Raw genomic sequence first — 23,383 nt, 5'->3', positions numbered from 1 at the left:
CCCATGCGCGCCATATATATAAAAAATTATTTATTTATATAAATATTCAAATATATGTATATATATATATATATATATGCATTATGTATATATATATATATATATATATATATTATATATATATATATACATATATATAATTATATATACATATATATATATATATGTATATATATATAAATATTTATATATATATATATAAATTTATATATATATATATTATATGTATATGTATATATATCTGTTTATATAAATAAATATATATATATATATATATATATATAGGTATATTTGTTTATATATATATATATATATAAAAACAAACTTATATGTATATATATATATATACATATATATAATATATTATATATATATATATATATATATATATATATATATATATTTATATATATATATAATTACATAAATTTTGTCACTAGCTTTATTTACCGAAATGAGTTTTTAATACATGGATATAAATCAGGATTTTTTGAGGTTTTTCTGATTAAGCGGTGCACAGTTTTTAGTTAGAACTTTTTAAACAAAAAATACACCATGTGGAGAAAGGCCGTATATTATTCAAGTACAAACTTGTAACAGATAGGAGGAAATTTAGGGAGAATGTGAGACCAAAATTGATGCAATCTGGTGTGAAGCATTAGGTGTGAAACGGGGAATCACTCCGCAATGGTTCAAAATAGATTGAAAGGAAAACTTGATAATTTGTCAGAGACAGGATAGACCACTGCAGAATGGCTCCCATAATAATGTTAGTGATAATTGATAGCGGTGAACTTCCAACGTTTGTATTTGACGTCCTATCGTTGGGACCTAAACACCCTGTATGAGACAAGTTTAATCCACCTCCTCGCAGACGTAGACAAATTTCTACGTCAGTTACGCGAGAATAAAACTGAGGGTGAGAAGTTTTGTGAAATTGAGGCGGGCGCCCGCTAAATTGTCTGAATAATTGCACGCAAAACTTCAATTGATAGAGGGGTAAGAAAAGTGCACGATTAACTAAAAAAGCCAAGAAATTGCTGGCGGTACAATTTGATAAAGGTTGCGATTTCTGTTTGATGAAGAATTTGTTATACCGGGAAAAATGATGATGTGCTTAACTTGGATAGGTTTCAGAAAAAAAATGGAGCAAAATACGAAATTGTGATAATAAGTGGCGTTAACGATCAATTGAAAACAACAAAAAAAAGCATTAAAAAAGTAAGACGAGATCCCATGATAAACCATTTAGTTTTCTACAATTCAGAGGCAAACCTACTCAAAATTTGCAAGCAAATTGAAGAAACTATGTGACTTGCAAGTGGTTTTTATTACGCGCAAATTAAGATCATGCCTTTTCACCCTGAAATCATCTTTCGTTAGAGACCTGAAATCCCACGTGGTATATGAGATAAATCTTAATGGATGCAGATTCACCTATTTTGGGCAAGCAAGCCAACATTTTACCACAGGAATATCAGAACATCAAAAGAAGGAGTCACAGGCTGGTCAACAACTTGTTGAAAATTGTGGCGCCACAAATGGCATTGAAAATACAATTCTGGATGCTTGTCTGACAGTAGAGAAGCTAATAACAATCGAAGCTATATACATCAACAAGCTGAAGCCAGCAATAAACACACGCGATGAATATACGGGGCGGGAACCTACGCTAATATTTTTTCAAACCATAATTTTGAAATATAAAGATACATAGGGTAAAAAACATTTTGTGCAGCCGCAAGTGGGGCACTTACGGTTAGGGCGAAATGGAAGTTATCCTAGAAATACAAAAACATGGCCAAGATTGAAAAATCTGGAATAGGAGTGTTTTTAAGGAAATTGATAAAAGATGTCAATTTGAGTTGTAAGTAGGATGAAATTTGGTATATAGGAAAAGTTTTTGATTTAATTTTTCAAAAAAAAATTCCGAGAATCGTTTTAATTGTGGTCTCAGACAAATGTAAACACATATTCATTTTTTCCTCTAACAAAATGTGAAAGTTTTAACTTGAGACGATGAACGTTAAGTTCAAAAACATTTGCTTTAAAAATCGGATTTAATTTTACTGACAAATTGATTTTTTCTACGTAAGTGTAATTTTCAAGCCTTTTTTTTCAGGGCTTTGGATTAAAAAAAAATTTTGTCGGTCTCAAACGTTTGTTGGAGCCGCGTTTTTAGAAACCTAGTCACAGACCCATCGTTTACAGTTTTCACGCATGGGAGTGCGGATAAATTCCTGCGACCTTATTTGATAAACCTGCAAATTTTGTCTTTTCCGCAAATTGTTTCAAAATTTTTCAAGACAATGGACAAACTGGAGTTCAACTTTGTTTTTGTTGTGCAAATTGAAATTTGGCGAACTCCAATGGCCAACTTTGTCCTAAATTTATGACCATCTTCATGTCTAGCTAAGCAGATCAATTTAATGGCTAATATTTTTTTTCTGTCAATAAACACCTCTTCAATGGTCCATGCTGGAGAATAAACGGAATCCTTGAAAACAAAACGCTGTTTTCATCAATATAATTGAAAGTGAGAAAGTTCCTTTACAACGACATTCAGTCAGTGGTATAAAAATTTGGTTTGAAAAATTTGGCCTCTTTTTGTGATAAAAAAAACAAATCCATACCAGGTTAGTTCTATTCATGGACAATTTTTATTCAATAAAATCAATACAAGAAACATTGGTTTCTAAGTTTTAAACAACCTGTTGTATTGAAGACGGGCTTTAGGGTGAAGCTTTTATTAAACGTTAGTGTGAAAAGTACAGTTAGTTAATTAGTTAGATACAAACAAAAAAATTCATAGTCATTATATAACATTCACCCAACTGTTTAGGTGACTTATTCATACTTCCACACGATCTCGCGATCGTCATACCCTTCTTTAATAGCTTTTTCTGTTTCAATATAATTTTCGTAACTTTCGGGTGCATTTCGGAAGGCGCCTAGGCTTGGAGTACTGTTACATTTGTTCTTTTTGCACTCCCGCTCATTGAGTGACTGACTGCCTCGCAATAGAATCAGTGGCTATTGACTGCCTCGTCAATAGAGTCTTGGCCCAGCTTTCTCTGGTTGGGTAACAACTTCCTGATGATTTTCGCCATCCATGGGAACGATTCCATTCCCATGTTCCCTTTCCGAAGGCCCAAAATCTTATCTCATCGTTGTCTGTTCCGTCGAATCACTTCTCTTCCAGTTGAGAGCAATGCTGCCACGCGATGCTTTTGATAACGAAACCGCATCTATTGACCCGCAGGGACGTTGTATCCTAAAAACTTGATCGTTTAATACTTCAACCACTTTGGCAGGTTTAACGAGGGGATATGATTTGTTCCGTACGACCGTTTACACCTAAATGTCGATATTTTGCGATAACCAATTAGCAATACGTAAAAACGAGGATCTTCGGCAAAGGAGACCGAAGATCCGGTCTTGAGGTGTGCTGTTGGTTACCGTAGAGATCAAGTTTCTTATCAAAGCTAAAACACCTGGCAAGATTTCTTCCCATCTATCCTCACTCAGGCCACGAGAGTGGAAGTTACATAAGACATCCTTCCAGATGACTCCGTTATATCTTGCATGGCCCATTACCTTTGGGATTGCATGGAGTGGTTCGTGAATGTGCAATTCTTGCCTTATTACAAAAGACATCAAACTCATACGATAAGAATTGACATCCCCTGTCGGAATGAATGAAGGCCGGTGTTCCACAGAAGGAAAAAATAGACTTTAGTCCTCCAATCACACTATTTGCCTTCAATGTTATGTCCAACGGGAAACCACTAGTAAATCGTACCGGGAAGCGTTTACGCGTGAAAGAACTTTGGGTCACATTAGGTCAATGCTGAGCCGTTCCATGAGCGTGGCTGCCTTTACCACATGTGATTTTTTGGGCAAACAGAACAGCGCTTACATTCGAGACATGTATTCCACATTTCGATACAAGTCGTAACATCATCAAACGAGAAATGGAGCTTATGGCGCTGAATATGTTCCCACAATCTAATTATTCCGGGATGCGAAAGAGCATTATGAAGAACTCTAAGTGTGGTGCCACTAGATAGACTAGTGATACGTGAAAGTGCATCAGCGGCAACGTTTTCTGAGCCTCTTTTATATTCTATATAATAGGCGAACTCGATAATTCTAAAGGTCATAGGATAAGCTTCTCAATTTTATTTTTTTTTTGTTTCTAGAGAAAATGAAGATCACCACCTTTTAGTTTGTCTGGATAACGGTATGGAGCAAACGGATAAAGTGTACCTAACTGCGGCAACATTCGATGATCGCCACGGCTTCACGGTCGACCGACGACTGCTTCTATTCGGAGGGCGACAAGGATTTCGAGAAAAAGGCGCCAGGTCAATTGTTCTGCGATAGTGTACCTCCAATGGCGGTTCCTGGGGCATCCGTCGTCATTATCAGCGGTTTCCCCTTTTTCGTGAATACTGAGAATTGCTTTTCCGATCTCGTCCTTTAGCAGTTTATGGCGTTGGTAGCTACATTGTCGAGTGGGAAGGCGGATTGTTTGAATGACTACAGAAGCAAACGAACTTTATTGGAGTAACAAGTGTTACAGTGAATAACGTTGTTGTGAATAACAGTGTTAAGTCAATAACCCATTTCGCAATATGAGCAAAAAAAAACGATGAGCCGTTAGAGCTGAGGTTTGGTTTGGATATTCCATCAAACTTTTGAGTCGGATGGAATCCGGTCGCTTGTTGACATCCTCGAGTATGTGGCCAAGCAGTGCTATTCGATTAACTCCAAACTCGCAATTACTTTGGTTCAGGGTAAACCCATACTTTCGAACCATACTTAAAAACGGATCCAAGTTACGGTCATGTTCTTCATTGGACGACCCGGATATCATAACATCGTCCAGGTATTGTCTAATTTTCTCATCGTTCTCCTGATTTTTGAGTTCGTCGATATTGCGTTGCAAGACACACACTGCATTTTTTGTCAGGCCGAAGGCATTCTTATGAATTGATACAGAACACCACTCTTTTCGAAGGCAGTGAAGGGTCGGTCTGCTCCTGCAAGGGTTATCTGATGACAGCCGGAATTCAAGTCGACCCTGGAGAAGAAACGATCTTGAGCTGGCACTGCTAGAAGCTCTTCTATGTCAGAAAAGGGATATCCATCCAGCTCAGTGTATCGATTGATAGTCTCTGAGTAATTGATAACCATTCGAGGCTCTTTCTTCTACCTTGCAGCAAAAGTTTGTGCGCGCCAGTCTAAGAACTTGGTTCGATTATCCCTTCACGTAGGAGCCAAGCTAGCTCATGTTTGATATAATCTCTGATTTTGGGAAAAGCTGTTCCAAGATTTAGTGACGGTAGGCTTCGCTCTTTCGCAAAATACCGCAAGCGGCTCTATTTTTAACTTTGGAAACACTGAGGCAGCCCAAGGATTCCGAGAAAAAACTGCCGTTTGGCGTGCTCCGTTCTTTTCGAGTTGAACCGTTTTATGTTAACCTAGGATATCCAGGCCAATAATCACATCTGATACCAGAGAGTGACCACGTTGAGGATAGCAGTGTACTGTGTCGAATTTATCTTCATTGATACTTCAACCTAATAACAACAGTTGTGACTTGTCGGCTAGAGTGATCGTGCAACGGTCATTTGTTACTGTTATTTCACACTTCTCTAGTACAGCCTTCGTTATTAAGGATTCGCCAGCCTCTCAGTTCACTAGTCGAGTATTTTATGTTTCTTTATTTCCACGAGGGAGTAAAAAAATGATCCCGAGAACCAGCTGCTAGTTGAACGGAAGCAACAATAGACGACTCTGCAGTTGTCGTAGCCGATAACTGTCCTCGGCAAACTGCAGCCCAATGCCCTTTATTCTGGCATTTATGACAGACGTCCTTTCGTGCTGGACAATTAAACCGGGAATGATTGTACAGTCCACAAAAAGAACACTTTCTAATATCCTTTGTATCGCGGTTGTTTTCGCCGGATTTGGGCGGACTTGTTTTAACAGCTGCAATGGTGCCGTCTGAAGGCGCGACAGCGAGTGTGGGTTCAGATGTTTTGTTATTTCAGAAACTTTTAGTACAATCGCACGACCGATAAATTGCACTCGCTAGAGATATGAAGCTATCTTGACTAGCTTCCTCATCGCAGAGTTCCAAAAGTTACTTTCGTATTATATCTGATTTGATTCCGGAAACCAGTGCATCTCGAAGGAGCAGCTGCTGATGTTCAGTTATGATCACCTTTTTATTTTCGCACTTTTGAATTTAATTTTTTCCACCATTTGACAAAATCCAAAATGGATTCCCCTGTCTTTTGGGCACTAGATAGCAATTGATGACGTGCGTAAATGACTCTAGTTGGCTTCTTGAATTGTTTATCAAGGATGCGCAGTGCTTCTTCGTACGAGGCTGCTGCTTCCAGAATCGTGAAGAATTCAGCACTGACATGGATATTAGGAATGTGAGTTTATGGTTATCCTCTGTTATTTCATTTATCGGAGGATCCTTAGTGAAGCAATCTTTCCACCATCGCCAGGCTTCGGCGCTTGGATTAGCTGGGAGTTGTGGAGGCTTAAATTTCATTGTGAACTTCCTTATGAACTAACCCTATGACACCCAGGAGAGCATCTGCGGGAAGGAAGTATAACAAGACTCACCAGATTTATGGTCTCTACAGACCACAGTTACAGCGTTTTCTGCAGGTGAGAGTTGGCGAGTGACCTGCGTTGTCGATGGGCGTTGAAAATTTTGAATATAGAACCTTGTTTTTAGGATGCTTCTTATTTGACTCAGTCCGAGATCAGTCAAGTGTACTTGATCGTCCTGGAGAAGATTGATGCTAATCTTGTGAGCAATCCCACAAAATATACACTTGCTTGGTTTAGCTTTCTCGCCAAGGATACGATTAACAGCAGCCGTTCGCTTGGTTTGGGTAAATCGAGGAGTTAACCCAATAATAACGTCTTTTTCTGCTAACGCCACCAATCTGTCTGCAAGCTTTGAAAGCTCTTCTGCAACGTCAATTGCTGTCGATACCCGGTTTCCGTTATTTTCAAGCAAGCAGTTGGCACCGATGAATAGGTTCACTACCTTAAATTTACCTTTGGTGGGAAAAAAATCGATAACGGGACAAGTTTTCCCTCGGGTATTGTAAGTATGTTGACAATCAAGAAGGATAGCTTCGAAGTCCGAGAATCAGCGAATAGTAAATTAGCTGCTGTAGACGGCTTCAATGTGTGGATTCGCATTCGAAACTGTTGAATAAAATTGTTGTATTGAAGACCGGCTTTAGGCTGAAGCTTTTATTCAACTTTACTCTGAAAAGTACAGTTAGTTTAGTATTTAGATACAAACTGAAAATAGTCATAGTCATTATATAACACAAGCTACATTAGGATTATGATCGGAAAAAAGATATTACAGATCATTTACACAAGTAAGAAAGACAGAAGAGAATGGCTAAAGTTTCTGAAAGTTGCAGTGGAGAATCTCTTCAAAAACTAAACAGAGTAGAACCTATACAAACCCAATAAATCGTCAAGTCATACTGAATTCTGAAAAATTCACATGTTCGAGTATTAATCGTTGTTGAAAAATTGGTTTTAATTGATTTATTAAAAGATTGCGACTGAAGAATTTTGGTAAATTCTATTATTTTGGTTAGACTTCGAAAATTTTAAGGTTATTGACGACTATATGTCCTACTAACTAACTTGACAAGGCCTTAGTTGCTCTGGTAAGTTTTTTTTGCTTCTACGAAATCCTGATTCCGATTGTACGTTCCTTTGTTTCTTTCATATTTTATTCTAGGTTTCCAGAAATCCAAAAAAATTTTTACCAGAAATAGAGGGAAACGTGGACAATTTTCTAAACTCAAAATCGGGATCAACTCCCCTCAGTAACTTACTGTAAAACCACAACACTGTCCTCAAATGTAAAGCCACAACTTTTGTGGCTTTTTCTTTGAGAACTTATTTACTGTAAAGCCGCAACACGGTCCTCAAATAAAAAAAACGAAAATACAAAATGACCGTGTATACCATCCGGCAACGATGATGAGTAGCACTTAGCCGGAAGCTGCACTCCAAGCAGTTCCCCTCCTGACAGTGCAAAGACAGCCCAGTCACAATATTAACTAACAAGTGGAGAGGAAAGCACCTATATATATATATATATATATACATATAAATATATATATATATATATATATATATATATATATATATAGCACTTATAGGGAACTGTTATGGAAGGACTTAAATAAAAATGGAATATCAAGGAATAAGCAAAAGAATAAAGTTAAGCAGCCAAACACTCAGTGCAACCTTCTCTCCTCTACGACGGCGCTAATCGAAGTTTCACTGAGAACACGCAGCTTGAGTTTGCAGCATCCCTCAAGCAGAGAACATGGCTCCTCAGAAGTGCGAAGTTGTTTTTCTTTCGGATGTAGCTTATAGTGTCGGCGTACTGCTCTCAGCGTTTTTCTCTGATCTTGGTTGCGTGTTGTTTAATAACGCACGATGCTGATGGCCCAGCACCTCTCGAGCAAGCAAAAACCAGTGCGTTGAAGCTGCTGTGTTCGGTTTTGCGGATTAGCTTTTCGTACTTGTCTCGCTTGATGCTCTCGTGATATTTGTATGCATCTTTTTTCGTCTTAGAGCAGCTCTTCGCCTGAGTTTTGAAAATTTTCACATTGAAGAAAGTGCGATTAAAGCGGGAGCCCGACGGGCCGTTTGCCTTGATGTCCAGTCGAGCGTCATCAGTAGTGTCGTAATTACTCGAGAAAACTTCTCCATTGAGCGACTGAAGTTTTGGCTCTATCTGGACATCGTGGAAACGTCATACATCAGGTTTGCAAACACGTCTCTGGTTTCGTTGTGTCTTGGGTGCCTGTTCCCGAATTTGGCGCAATAGAGGGCATGGGCGAGGCTAAAATCGTTCCTGTATCGGCATATGGCTGGCGTGTTCTTCGCTTCCCAGGTTTAACGAAGTGCTATTCCATCACGGAACTCAGCCTTCGTGAGGTCAAAACCATTTTTTGATAACGGAAGCGCATTAAGCCAGCTAGATGCTCCTTTCGCCGAGGCCAGCAGGATGGTATACTTCATTTCTGGTAGGTTGTTTTCGATTCTGAATTTTTTCAAGATGAGTTCAAGTTGCATGTCTGCTTTCTGTCTTATACTGATTTTGAATTGTTCTAATTCACATTTTTGAATATCGAATGAATCATTTTTGAATGAAGCCAATGGATTTGAGAGTTCAATTGACTGGTCATGGTTTTTAGGAAGATCTTGAGGGAGTGCGATGCTAAGCCCGCCCATTCTGAGAGGGAGAGAAAAAAGTTCTCTTTCCTCTTGGATTAATTCTTTACCGACGATTTTCGGTATGACTCTAACAAGTTGCTCCTCCACCTTGTCCAGAACCCCATCCATGGAGGGTGTAGTACGCAGGAGGAAGCTCAATTTCTCTTAAACCCCTTTCGTCAAACATGCATAGGCATTCTGCAGAGAGGTGAGAAAAAACTGACCAAGTCTGTCCAAACTTTTTGTGTATTTAATTTCTGGATCTTTCAGGAAATTGTTACAGGCCTCAGAGCCCCCGATTACTAATCCCAAGAGTCGAGCGCTCTGCGTGATTTCCACATTGGTGCCTACAAACTCAAATGACGCTTGGCGCTCGCCTCCTGGTCTAATTATCAACTGACATTTCGGAGGATTGACAACATATCCGTATTTGGGGCCAAGCTGAGTGAGCTTGTCGAAAAGTGCACTGATATCTCAAGGAGCCATTGTGAAGTCTTGTTATTTGGGGTAGGATTGCGATTCCATACATTGCCATCGCGAGGGGATCGCCTTGTGTCGTACCTTCCTGAGAGAAAAGCGTCGACTTACCGATGTAGAGATAGGACGGATGGCCATAGGAATTTTGTAAGGCAACATGCAATGATGGGCATAAGGTTTTCACGTTCCTTAATGCTCTTCCTCTATTGAGAACGTTAAATGCGTTTTAGCATCAATTAGTAGAATTTCTTTGTTTTTGGGACCATCAAAACTGTCGCGAAGCGAATGTATGGCATGTTCTTTGCAGAATTTCTAGCCCAGGCACAGCTGCATGGTTCCACTGAGGGATGTTAGACCTTATCTGATGCAGTCCACGATTATGCGTCAGGCGATGCAACGCATTACTTCACCAATACCAATAGTTCTCACACCTGGATTTTTATCCAGAGCCACTAGTCGACAACCATTGTATGCAATCAAATCATCCGGTGGTATTATGGACGTGGCCAGCCTCTTAAAAAACTTGGCAACAAGCGTGCACAGGTTCGTGGAGGTTTGCCCGAAATTAGCAAGTAGTCTACGCCAGTCATTGGCATCGAGACTTGACGGCCCGGCACTGCCGAGAGTTTTCATTGCAGGCTTTTGGACAAGTCTGGCACTGATTTTGTCAAAAACAGCAGGGTGGTAGGGAAGCGTGCGTGGATGTTTGCTCTGAATGCAGTTGGGCTCCAAGGGTTGCCCTTCAGGATGTTTGTCGCGTAAATTCTCGAGAACCCGTCTACCGTCTATGAGATTGTTAGGTGCGAGCGCACGGCCTTTATGCTCAAGAGCGAAAGAACGCGAATAGCATTACTGATCTTACCACGCGACATGAAATCTTTGAACATCTTGAGATCAGAGTGCTTTGTTCCTTGAATTCATTCTCATTTGGATTGCCTTCGCGTCACAGAACAGTTCTGAGAAGTTGCAGCTGTGCCACGCACGCAGTCTACGCTTGATGTTCTTATTGTTCGATCCATTGTCCGTGTTCTTTTTTCGACTAAGGATTGAGAGCGGACGTATCAGACAGGGGTTCGGAGATATATCGGATCTATCCGTGTTTACGGCAATCGGGGCGAGGACACGTGAAGGGTTTCGGCGAACTGCTCCCTTGTCTTGTTCCTGCTGAGCATGAAGAACAAGGGCTTCTATGTGACGACATCGCGATATATTTAGCGCACTGTTACCGCGTGATAGGGCTAGAAATTGTTCCAAAAATTATCCGACGTTGCGACGGCATTTTCGTGGGCGTGCGATGTTGCAAGATCTATGAGTGGAGTGTCGGGAACGGTCAAAACATTGTGTGGTGCCGGCGTTGCGATTGCTGTTTCGGTGGCCGCGGTGACCTCAGAGCAGCTTTTGCAGCTGAAGTTTTCTCACCATTCTTTCGCTGCAGCTATACCACTCCATTTCACGTGAAAATACTTATAACATGTATGACACCAGACGCCTCCCCTACGTAGGCGACCCTTGCAGAGTGGACAATGGTTTTGATCGGCCATCACGCTACGGTCTAGGTGTGGGGAAGGTCTTAATGAGGGAACTAGGTTAAGGTAATTACAGGAGCGTAATAACAGCAACGATATTTTAAGTATTGAATGATGTTAAACAGAATAAAAGTGAAAACATGGTTTCCATGAAAGGAGAAGTGCACGGTGTCTTTACAGAACAGGTTAGAATCAAGACCATTTCTAAATGAGATTGAAACAATAAACAGCTTAAATGCACAAGAATCAATATATTTATACAAAGCGTAGTTACGGGCACTAACTTCCCGATTTAAGAGGTGTTTACAGCTGGTGGGTATAACTTTGAGAACAATCGAATTATTTGAGCTAAATTTTACATTAATAAGCAGTTTGATGAATTTCCAATGCTCTATGAAAGTTTCATAATACTACGTTGATCACTGAAGCCAGCAATTGCAACAACAGTGTTCAGTTTCTGATTTGGGTATTGATTGATAGCATCACAGAGATCTAGCAGTTTAGCGTCTCGATAGGAGTGAACACAACCCTGTACTTGAAGCTCGTCTATATATTTGGTACGAGAAGTACCCAAGACCAAGTCTGAGTAGCTGGAGGAAAGAGAGTTGTGTGAGTGTTACACGTATATAAAAAGAGGTACTAAAAACCTCGGGTTTCAAGGTTGAAGATTTAGTTTAAAATTTGTTTTATTACCTGATTTATGGCTGACACAATGTTGATCGTTGTCAGAAAATAAAATAGACCTGTGTATAGACAAAGCTCGGGCTTCGAGCGAAATCAGCAAAACTGACATATTCTTGTTGAGTTATTTAATTTACCACAATGATAGAACCGGTAGAACCGGGTTGCGACCAAAGCGAGGAATAAATTCATTTATTGAACACCAAATTTCCATCAGAGCTAACTACTCTATTAAATCTAGTTTAATTTAACCAACTTCTCTTCACCATAATCTACTTAACAATTTAACTTACAACTTTGCATATTAACCAATTACCACTCACAATTAGCCAATGACATAGAGTATTGCGCACGGGCGGCTTCTATAGTGGCGACAGAGATTAAAAGTAAATATAAAACCACCACCCAATAATATTGAGCGTTGTAAGGATTTCTAAAAGAAATCCATTTTTTGTTTGAAAATTTCAACACGAGTCTGACGTCTTAACATCACGACCTGAAAGAGGATTTTTGAACTGTTGTCGGGATTCGACAAGGAACACTGCCATCTTCGAATTTTCGAGTGAGTACTCCTTAAATTTCGATTATCGCAAATCGGTTTTTACATGTTTTTTCGATAATAAAATAGCGTTCAAAACTAAGCGAATTTAAATTCGACATAATTTGACTTAAAATACACCATTGAACTTAGAGTTTTTTGAATTTTTTCAGAAAAAAAAATACAGTGTTAATGAGATTCAAAAGCTGCTGATTTAGATTGTCAAACTGTAGTTCGGGTTTCGAACATAATTATTGAAATAATTTGAAAAACGGCAGTTTTTAAATAAAACACTGATGGCTCGGCACTCATCAAAAACGCAGTTACCGGAGCCTTTTACGGGTTTGAATGATTTTGAAAGTTATGTTACACACTTTGAGATTTTGTCACAACTTCAGAAAGCAAGGCAAAGAAATGAAACAATTCTCTCCCGCCCATTCTGAGAGGGAGAGAAAAAAGTTCTCTTTCCTCTTGGATTAATTCTTTACCGACGATTTTCGGTATGACTCTAACAAGTTGCTCCTCCACCTTGTCCAGAACCCCATCAATGGAGGGTGTAGTACGCAGGAGGAAGCTCAATTTCTCTTAAACCCCTTTCGTCAAACATGCATAGGCATTCTGCAGAGAGGTGAGAAAGAACTGACCAAGTCTGTCCAAACTTTTTGTGTATTTAATTTCTGGATCTTTCAGGAAATTGTTACAGGCCTCAGAGCCCCCGATTACTAATCCCAAGACTCGAGCGCTCTGCGTGATTTCCACATTGGTGCCTGCAAACTCAAATGACGCTTGGCGCTCACCTCCTGGTCTAATTATCAACTGACATTTCGGAGGATTGACAACATATCCGTATTTGGGTCCAAGCTGAGTGAGCTTGTCGAAAAGTGCCCTGATATCTCAAGGAGCCATTGTGAAGTCTTGTTATTTGGGGTAGGATTGCGACTCCATACATTGCCATCGCGAGGGGATCGCCTTGTGTCGTAACTTCCTGAGAAAAAAGCGTCGACTTACCGATGTAGAGATAGGACGGATGGCCATAGGAATTTTGTAAGGCAACATGCAATGATGGGCATAAGGTTTTCACGTTCCTTAATGCTCTTCCTCTATTGAGTACGTTAAATGCGTTTTAGCATCAATTAGTAGAATTTCTTTGTTTTCGGGAACATCAAAACTGTCGCGAAGCGAATGTATGGCATGTTCTCTGCAGTATTTCTAGCCCAGGCACAGCTGCATGGTTCCACTGAGGGATGTTAGACCTTATCTGATGCAGTCCACGATTATGCGTCAAGCGATGCAACGCATTACTTCACCAATACCAATAGTTCTCACACCTGGATTTTTATCCAGAGCCACTAGTCGACAACCATTGTATGCAATCAAATCATCCGGTGGTATTATGGACGTGGCCAGCCTCTTAAAAAACTTGGCAACAAGCGTGCACAGGTTCGTGGAGGTTTGCCCGAAATTAGCAAGTAGTCTACGCCAGTCATTGGCATCGAGACCTGACGGCCCGGCACTGCCGAGAGTTTTCATTGCAGGCTTTTGGACAAGCCTGGCACTGATTTTGTCAAAAACAGCAGGGTGGTAGGGAAGCGTGCGTGGATGTTTGCTCTGAATGCAGTTGGGCTCCAAGGGTTGCCCTTCAGGATGTTTGTCGCGTAAATTCTCAAGGACCCGTCTACCGTCTATGAGATTGTTAGGTGCGAGCGCACGGCCTTTATGCTCAAGAGCAAAAGAACGCGAATAGCATTACTGATCTTACCACGCGACATGAAATCTTTGAACATCTTGAGATCAGAGTGCTTTGTTCCTTGAATTCAATCTCATTTGGATTGCCTTCGCTTCACAGAACAGTTCTGAGAAGTTGCAGCTGTGCCACGCACGCAGTCTACGCTTGATGGTCTTATTGTTCGATCCATTGTCCGTGTTCTCTTTTCGACTAAGGATTGAGAGCGGACGTATCAGACAGGGGTTCGGAGATATATCGGACCTATCCGTGTTTACGGCAATCGGGGCGAGGACACGTGAAGGGTTTCGGCGAACTGCTCCCTTGTCTTGTTCCTGCTGAGCATGAAGAACAAGGGCTTCTATGTGACGACATCGCGATATATTTAGCGCACTGTTACCGCGTGATAGGGCTAAAAAATTGTTCCAAAAATTATCCGACGTTGCGACGGCATTTTCGTGGGCGTGCGATGTTGCAAGATCTATGAGTGGAGTGTCGGGAACGGTCAAAACATTGTGTGGTGCCGGCGTTGCGATTGCTGTTTCGGTGGCCGCGGTGACCTCAGAGCAGCTTTTGCAGCTGCATTTCACGTGAAAATACTTATAACATGTATGACACCAGACGCCTCCCCTACGTAGGCAACCCTTGCAAAGTGGACAATGGTTTTGATCGGCCATCAGGCTACGGTCTAGGTGTGGGGAAGGTCTTAATGAGGGAACTAGGTTAAGGTAATTACAGGAGCGTAATAACAGCAACGATATTTTAAATATTGAATGATGTTAAACAGAATAATAGTGAAAACATGGTTTCCATGAAAGGAGAAGTGCACGGTGTCTTTACAGAATAGTTTAGAATCAAGACCATTTCTAAATGAGGTTGAAACAATAAACAGCTTAAAGGCACAAGAATCAATATATTTATACAAAGCGTAGTTACGGGCACTAACTTCCCGATTTAAGAGGCGTTTACAGCTGGTGGGTATAACTTTGAGAACAATCGAATTATTTGGGCTAAATTTTACATTAATAAGCAGTTTGATGAATTTCCAATGCTCTATGAAAGTTTCATAATACTACGTTGATCACTGAAGCCAGCAATTGCAACAACAGTGTTCAGTTTCTGATTTGGGTATTGATTGATAGCATCACAGAGATCTAGCAGTTTAGCGTCTCGATAGGAGTGAACACAACCCTGTACTTGAAGCTCGTCTATATATTTGGTACGAGAAGTACCCAAGACCAAGTCTGAGTAGCTGGAGGAAAGAGAGTTGTGTGAGTGTTACACGTATATAAAAAGAGGTACTAAAAACCTCGGGTTTCAAGGTTAAAGATTTAGTTTAAAATTTGTTTTATTACCTGATTTATGGCTGACACAATGTTGATCGTTGTCAGAAAATAAAATAGACCTGTGTATAGACAAAGCTCGGGCTTCGAGCGAAATCAGCAAAACTGACATATTCTTGTTGAGTTATTTAATTTACCACAATGATAGAACCGGTAGAACCGGGTTGCGACCAAAGCGAGGAATAAATTCATTTATTGAACACCAAATTTCCATCAGAGCTAACTACTCTATTAAATCTAGTTTAATTTAACCAACTTCTCTTCACCATAATCTACTTAACAATTTAACTTACAACTTTGCATATTAACCAATTACCACTCACAATTAGCCAATGACATAGAGTATTGCGCACGGGCGGCTACTATAGTGGCGACAGAGATTAAAAGTAAATATAAAACCACCACCCAATAATATTGAGCGTTGTAATGATTTCTAAAAGAAATCCATTTTTTGTTTGAAAATTTCGACACGAGTCTGACGTCTTAACATCACGACCTGAAAGAGGAATTTTGAACTGTTGTCGGGATTCGACAAGGAACACTGCCATCTTCGAATTTTCGAGTGAGTACTCCCTAAAATTTTGATTATCGCAAATCGGTTTTTACATGTTTTTTCGATAATAAAATAGCCATCAAAACTAAGCGAATTTAAATTCGACATAATTTGACTTAAAATACACCATTGAACTTAGAGTTTTTTGAATTTTTTCAGGAAAAAAATACAGTGTTAATGAAATTCAAAAGCTGCTGATTTAGATTGTCAAACTGTAGTTCGGGTTTCGAACATAATTATTGAAATAATTTGAAAAACAGCAGTTTTTAAATAAAACACTGAAGGCTCGGCACTCATCAAAAACGCAGTTACCGGAGCCTTTTACGGGTTTGAAAGATTTTGAAAGTTATGTTACACACTTTGAGATTTTGTCACAACTTCAGAAAGCAAGGCAAAGAAATGAAACAATAAACGGCGCCGAAACCGAAATTGATGAACAGCTGCATTATTTTGCGTTAAGGCTACAAAGGTTGTCTATTGATTTCTATCGTACACTTTTAGAGGACACTAGGAAGAGCTATGATGAGACCGTAAAAGCTTTCAGACAACATCATAATGAGGAACCTGTAGTTTTCCGGGGGGGGGGGGGCTATCTAGGGGAGCCCAGCATCTGGGTGAAAAATTAACAAATTTTTTCGGTCATTTGCAAATTTTAGCCTTTAAAGCATAGCCTCAGGAGTCTAATGAAATAAGAGAATAGATTTGAGGGGAAGACATAGAAAATAGTCAGGTGCGACTCGACCTGAGAAAGAACTTGGGTGACGCAGATATGACTTTAGACAAATCTTTAGAAAGAGCACTACATATTGAAGCAGTCACGAAAATTGAGGAGGTGGATAATGAGCCGCGGGTTTCTTCCAACCAGTCGAATGAAAACACTCAACTAGTTAAGTCGATTAACGACTTAGTGCGAATACTGCAGACTAAACAATCTAACAGGCAGGACAATAAAAATTTTTCATCGCAAGGAGCGAGGCCAAAAGAGTTTCTGCGCGGAAGTGAGCGTAATTCAAGAGAAACCGGAGACAGAAATAGAAACTATAATAGCAATAACAGAAGCAGCGCTGATAATCGACTAACCCAATGCGACAGTAGAGAGCAATCGCCAACACCAGGAGGAGAGAACAGAAGCCGAGAACGGTTGCACGAGAGTCCTGCCGAGCAGTCAAAGACATCGGTGAGTTTAAAGAGAGAAAAATTTCGCCGTTGAGGTCAGCAAAAGAATGCAGGAATTGTTTTGAAAGCGGGGGGCCAAATAATTTCAAATGAATTTTCTCGTATTTAAATAAAAATTAGGTGAAGATGGCAGGGCTTCATTTTCAGCTAGCTACGTAAAAATTTTGCGTTGCGGAAACAGCCCAGTGGAGGCCTTGTTTGCCAAAAATAATGATAAAAGACAAACTGATACAGCCCTAATTGATAGTGGAAGTAGTGTTAATCTTTTAAATGACACACTCTACCAGCAATTGGGAGAACCCAGGCAGATCAGAGTGTGCAATAAAAGAAACAACTGCCAACAATGGAAAAATGCCTGTGAAAGGTTCAACAGCTTTTCAGGTCCAACTTCAAAAATTTACAACTGAGATAACAGTTGAGTTCTGGGGACCAAAATTGAGATCACGCCTTGTTTATTGGGCATTGAGTTGTTATATATCTCTGACTGTACTTTAAAGCTCAGAAAAAGCGAACTTTTTTGCGGGACAATTGGGAAAAAATTACAATTGTACTCATCTCAACGAAGCAATAAGAATCTGTTTTTAAGTGCTGCTGAGGATTACAAATTACCTTGTCGCTGCGATGGTTTCATTAAACGCAAAATTATCGATGAAGAATGTAACAAAACACAGCAAACAGAAATTATAGTCGAAACCATGAAAGAGTTCGAAGACAAATCACCCTTATTAATAGCGAGATCGCTGAATGACATTGTTGATGATGTCGTATGAATTCGAATTCTGAACCCTACTTTAGAACCAAAGAAGGTTTACAAAAATGCGAGAATCGCATCTGCGGAAAACATTGATGAAATTTCAAGAGTACAACAAATTAACCCTGGCAATAAAGGAAAACATAAGGATGAATCTGATTTTGAGAAACATGTGAACTCAAATTCAATGAGCTTGTCGTGTGAGGAAATGACGAAAGTGAGGTCACTTTGCACAAAATTTGAAGTAATATTTTTGCGAAACTCAAATGATATGGGATTTTGCGACCGAATTTATCATAAAATAAAATTAAAAAAAGATGCTTTGCCATTCAGACGTACATACGGCAGCATGAACTTTGAGAAAAGCAAAGCCAAGAAAAAATGTTTTGAAGACTTAGAACGAGACGACATATTCGAACCAACACATTCCGACTGGTTAGCACCATTATTATTTGCACCAAAAAAAGATGGAAATTATCGCTTGGTTGTAGACTACCGTAGTCTGAGCAAACAAATAGAAAAAACATGCTGGCCTTTACCAAGAATTACTGTGGTTATTGATTCACTGGCGGGAAATATGTACTTTTTGAACATAGATCTGTTGTCGGGATACTTTCAGATGGCGATCGAGGAAGAGAGTCAGAATTTAACAGCTTTCATAACGCCTCTAGGCCTGTATAAAAAGAAAAGACTCCCTAAAGGACCAGCGTCTGCTCCGGGTGCTTTTCAAAACCTAATGGAATTCGTTTCTGCTGGTCTCTCTTACGATATGGCTCTAGTGTATCTGGATGACGTTATTGTTGAGGTTTTCGACGAACATCTGAAACGATTAGAACTGGTTTTCTAAGTTTAGCGGAGAATGGATTAAAGATTAAGGGATCAAAATGCAATTTTTTCCAAAAACTTGTCGGCTTCTTGGGGCATATTATATCCGAGAGTGGAGTCGAGATCGACCCAGATAAAGTAAGAGCGGTAGAAAGAATGAATGAACCATTGTCTCTGAAGGACGTCAGAGTCTTTCTAGGCCTTGTGGGCTATTATCGGAAATTTATTCCCAGTTTCGGAAAAACAGCAGAACCATTTTGCACTTTACTGAATAAGTCAAATAAATTTGAATGGAGTACAGAGTGCAAAAATGTGGTAACGGAGTTTAAAAAGAAGCTTTTAGACCCCCCAGTTTTAGGATATCCAAACAATAGGGATCCGTATACATTAACTACAGATCCTTCTTACCCAAAAGCAAGGAACGGAGGATAGAATTATTGCATATGTTAGCAAAAATCTGAGTAAAACTAAATGAAATTTTTCAGCCACTAAGCGGGAATTATTTGCAATTGTTCATTTTACCCAGCATTTGAAAAACTATTTACTTGGTCAGCACTTTTTAATTATAGCGAACCACCGGGCGCTTTTCTGGATCTATAGTTTTAAAGAACTAGACGGTATGGTTGCAAGATGGATAGAGAAACTTGGTCAATTTAACTTTGACATCAAGCATAGAGCAGGCAACAAATCTGTCTGCCGCAAACAAACACAGAAGACAATGAACAAACGGCTTCTGTTAACGCTTTTGCGATTAATGCAGAGCGAAATAAAACCCATTATGATTTTCGCAGCAAAAAATACAAACTACTCAAAGAATTATATTCCTGGGTACTAAACAAGAAACGACCTGAATCACGGCAGTTGAAAAATGGAGCATCGAAGGAGTTATGGAAATATTGTGTTCAGTATTAAAATCTTTGTCTCATAGACGGGATTTTGTTTCGTAAACACCAAACAGAACCAAACTTTAAGACTGTTTACCAAATTCTTGTACCGTGGGAGAGAGTGTCCAACGTGCTTGAGCTGTTGCATGATTCTCCTAGCGCAGGTCACTTTGGGATTGAAAAAACCTACCAAAGGGCTTGTGAAAAGTTTTTTTTGTCCGTGCATGAGAAGGGACGTAAAAACCTGGACAGAAAGCTTTTCTGTGTGCCTAAAAAGGAAACGCACTAAGCAGAAATATCGGCATTCACTCACAAAAAGGAAACCTAGTCATCCATTTTGGCAAGTATCTCTTGATATCATGGGTCCACTTCCCGAATCTCAGGGAAACATGTACATTTTGATTATCGGTGAGCAATTCCGTAAGTGGTACGAAGCCATAGCTTTACGCAATCAAGAGGCAAAAATCGTATAAAGAACGTTTGTTGAACACTGGATAGTGCGATTCGGCTGTCCAGTCAACCTACAGAGTGACCAAGGATCGAACTTTATGTCAAAATTATTTCGTAGTCTTTGCAGGGAACTAGGAATTCGGAGGACATCAAATACGTCCTACCACCCACAAGGGAACGCGATGATTGAAAGAACAAATCGGACAATAGAAGAATGTCTCTCCAAATGCATAGGCCAATATCAACATGAGCGGACAAAATATCCACCTTTAGCGATGATTGCATATCGATCATCAATTGATAGTGTAACAAAATGCAGCCCAGCGTATTTGGTACTGGGTTTTCCACTGTCACTACCTATAGACTGCATCTGTAGCACACCACAGACACCAATATATGCAACACCAAGTGACTATGTTTTTCACAATGAAACAAAAACTACAGGAAACGCATCAGTTGATGCAAGAATATATGGATGTCGAACATGAACGCCAGAAGACCTTTTATGATGGCAGTAAGTATGGACCGAACTATAAAGTTGGTGAAGAAGTGTTAGTTTTCAACCCAACGATTAAAAAAGGAGGAACAAGAAAATATACTTTTTTTTATGGAGGACCATACACAAATTGATGATGTTTTTGTTGAAATTATAAATAATTTGAATTTCAAGGAAGATGATAAAAAGACGAGGAAAGCTATTAAGGTCCATTATGACCGACTGAAGAAATATAAAACACGAGAAAAACCATTCACGTCTGAGCCTCAGGCGAAACAAAAAACAACCATTAAGGAGCAGAAGAATGCCTATCTGACCAGCTCAGACGACGGCGATATAATTGAAACATAATCATCAACAGACACTGAAAGCAATCTAAACACAGAAAATCAATCCAAAGCTGAGGATGATATCGATTCACTAAATGTTACAAATGTTACGTCTGAGAATGAAGTTAAAGAATCAGAGCAAGAAATCTCTAAAGGACAAGAGAAGGCACACAATTTTGCCGAGGGAAGAGGAGCAACTTCATCAAAACCTACAGAGTACACTGGAAAAAAAAGCAGCAGAGACCAAAGTTCCAAAACCAGAAAAAAGCCACAGGAATCTAGTAGTAAAATAAAAAGTACTGAAGAAATGATTAACAGTGATCCCAAGGCACCACAAATGGCTACAAGGTCTAGCAGCCAATTAAAATCGGTGCCTGAAAAATTGAAGAAATTTTTACTGAGCAAGATGAGGAGTACTTTAGCAGCTAGGAAATTGATGATGTTTTTGTTTCAGGAAAATCCAGAAAGAAATAATGGAATCGAAAAGAAAGACGAGTTCGTCCGGAGCATCGTGTGATGGAGTATCACTATGTTTGTATCTGGCATTGCCAGCCATTTTTGATTCTCCATGTCCTTTTATCAAGTTATGCGGTTATGATTTTGACAATATTGTATCAACAAAGGTCTATTCTCTAGATGACAAACTGTGATAACAAAATTCGAGTATCGAAAACAAAAGAAGAAGGTAATTTGATATATGCTGAGGTTCAGCCTGAGATAAAACTAAATTTTTGCATGCATGAAGCGGTATAAACGGTGTGGGCGCTTAAAAAAAGCAATGTATATGAAGATGCCGTTTTTTTCACAGAGAATTCGAGACTAATAAAATCAATATACCCTTTAAATGAGGGAGTTTGTAGGGATATTTGGCAGAACAAAAACTTGTCAGTACCAGGTTTTGGAAATGGGACATTTAAAGTCGACAGGTCGGTAACTGAAAAACTTTTACGACAGACCAATGAAACCACTTATGTCGAAGAGCATAGTCGAAGCTTCATGACAAAAAATGGGCGCAAAAGCGCTATGTATGCGGAGCTTGTAGAATGGACTTCACCTACAGGACAAAAACCTATTGGAAATAAGGTAATTAATGTAAAAATTTACATCTGAACAATTTGGGGAGAATTGCTACAAAGAAACTTATTAAATTTTAAGGATCCCCTAGGTTTCTCAAAAACTGTTTTTTTTATTCAAAACCACATATTTTGAATACGACTTAGTGAACTTTTTTTTTTGAAAATCAAGAAGAGCAAACATGGCAAACGATCAAACAACTTAATAGAGAGGAACCTCCAAAAATTTTTTTAACAACAAGCATACTCTTATCGACGAAAAAATTTTACAAAAAAACAAGTATGAAGATTTTGCATTAGAAATGTTAGAGGAAAAAGAAATTAGTTTGTGTGGACAGCAGGTGAAACCAACCAGAGTTCCAGGTGTTTTTCACTCCGAGGAAAGCTCGGAAGTGAAAACCGGTAAACTTAAAGTAACCATAGAATTGTTTCTTTCAAGCGTTGTTGACACCATAAATTTCGAATTTCTCAAAGAGAGAATTTTTTTAATGAAAATTAGAACGCTCCAATGGAACGTTCAACGAATATGAACTCAAACTATGATTGAAATATCAAAACACAGTGTTAGTTCATCAGTTACGCTCTTCGAGAAAGGAACGCACGTCGAAAGAGCAGGATCTGTGTGATATCTTCATAAATGTGCAAAGATGGTAGCAACAATAACTAAACTTCCTTTTTGCATAGAAGAAATTTCTGTGTTAGTAGAGGGTCAGAATTTTTCTTTTTTGAGATATATGGGCACTATTACAGAAAATTTGTATCATAATTATACAATCACTGCAAGCAACCCGCTGTACCCAAATGTTGTCAAATTAGAAGACGGCAGTTTTCAACAATATGGAGCAACGCTGCAGAAATTTAATCGTGAGATATATCAGTGGTCGATGAAAAATATCTTGAATGTAAGTGATGAAAACCTGCATTGCAGTCTTTTCTCCATATCAGACGTAAAACAAAGTCAAATTTCTCGAACAATTCGCCATCATAGTAAAGGAATTATCAGTCGGGAAGCATTCCGAGATTCGGATGGAAAATACAGTCATGAAAATTTTATTTACTGGAACGATCAGTTCTAACAACAATTTTTCTAACACAAGAAGTAACAATTTTGGGAATTTAAGAACCGAAAGCTTATACATTTGGTTAAGGCGAAGGACTTTGCTGTGTCAGTCTTAACAGTCTACCTCAATTTTCCATTTGTGAAAAATTTTTCTAAATTGGTCATATATTTAGGATTAGTTTTTAATGGAGCGTCTTGGCGACA

The 23,383-nt window shown here is 39.2% G+C and overlaps 3 protein-coding genes across 4 annotated transcripts in view; 2 read left to right on the top strand and 1 right to left on the bottom strand.

Moving 5' to 3' along the window:
* Positions 1-23,383, top strand: part of LOC142345701 (signal recognition particle 14 kDa protein-like) — a 335,593-nt gene that overhangs the window by 22,526 nt on the left and 289,684 nt on the right. The gene's annotated exons all lie outside the window — the stretch shown is intronic.
* LOC142345698 (serine/threonine-protein phosphatase 2A 56 kDa regulatory subunit gamma isoform-like) overlaps positions 1-23,383 on the bottom strand; it is a 316,862-nt gene that overhangs the window by 62,142 nt on the left and 231,337 nt on the right. The window lies entirely within an intron of this gene.
* Positions 22,183-23,383, top strand: part of LOC142345700 (transcription initiation factor TFIID subunit 7-like) — a 266,429-nt gene continuing 265,228 nt past the window's right edge. Inside the window, exon 1 of the mRNA XM_075397946.1 lies at positions 22,183-22,195. The gene's annotated coding sequence lies outside the window, so the exon portion shown is untranslated. The remainder of the gene's footprint in view (positions 22,196-23,383) is intronic.

This window comes from Convolutriloba macropyga, chromosome 9 (genome assembly GCF_964194025.1).
Source record: "Convolutriloba macropyga chromosome 9, txConMacr16.3, whole genome shotgun sequence".
Classification (NCBI taxonomy): Eukaryota; Metazoa; Xenacoelomorpha; order Acoela; family Convolutidae; genus Convolutriloba; species Convolutriloba macropyga.
Note: the sequence above shows the minus strand (reverse complement) of the source record. Positions and strands in the feature narration are given on the sequence as shown.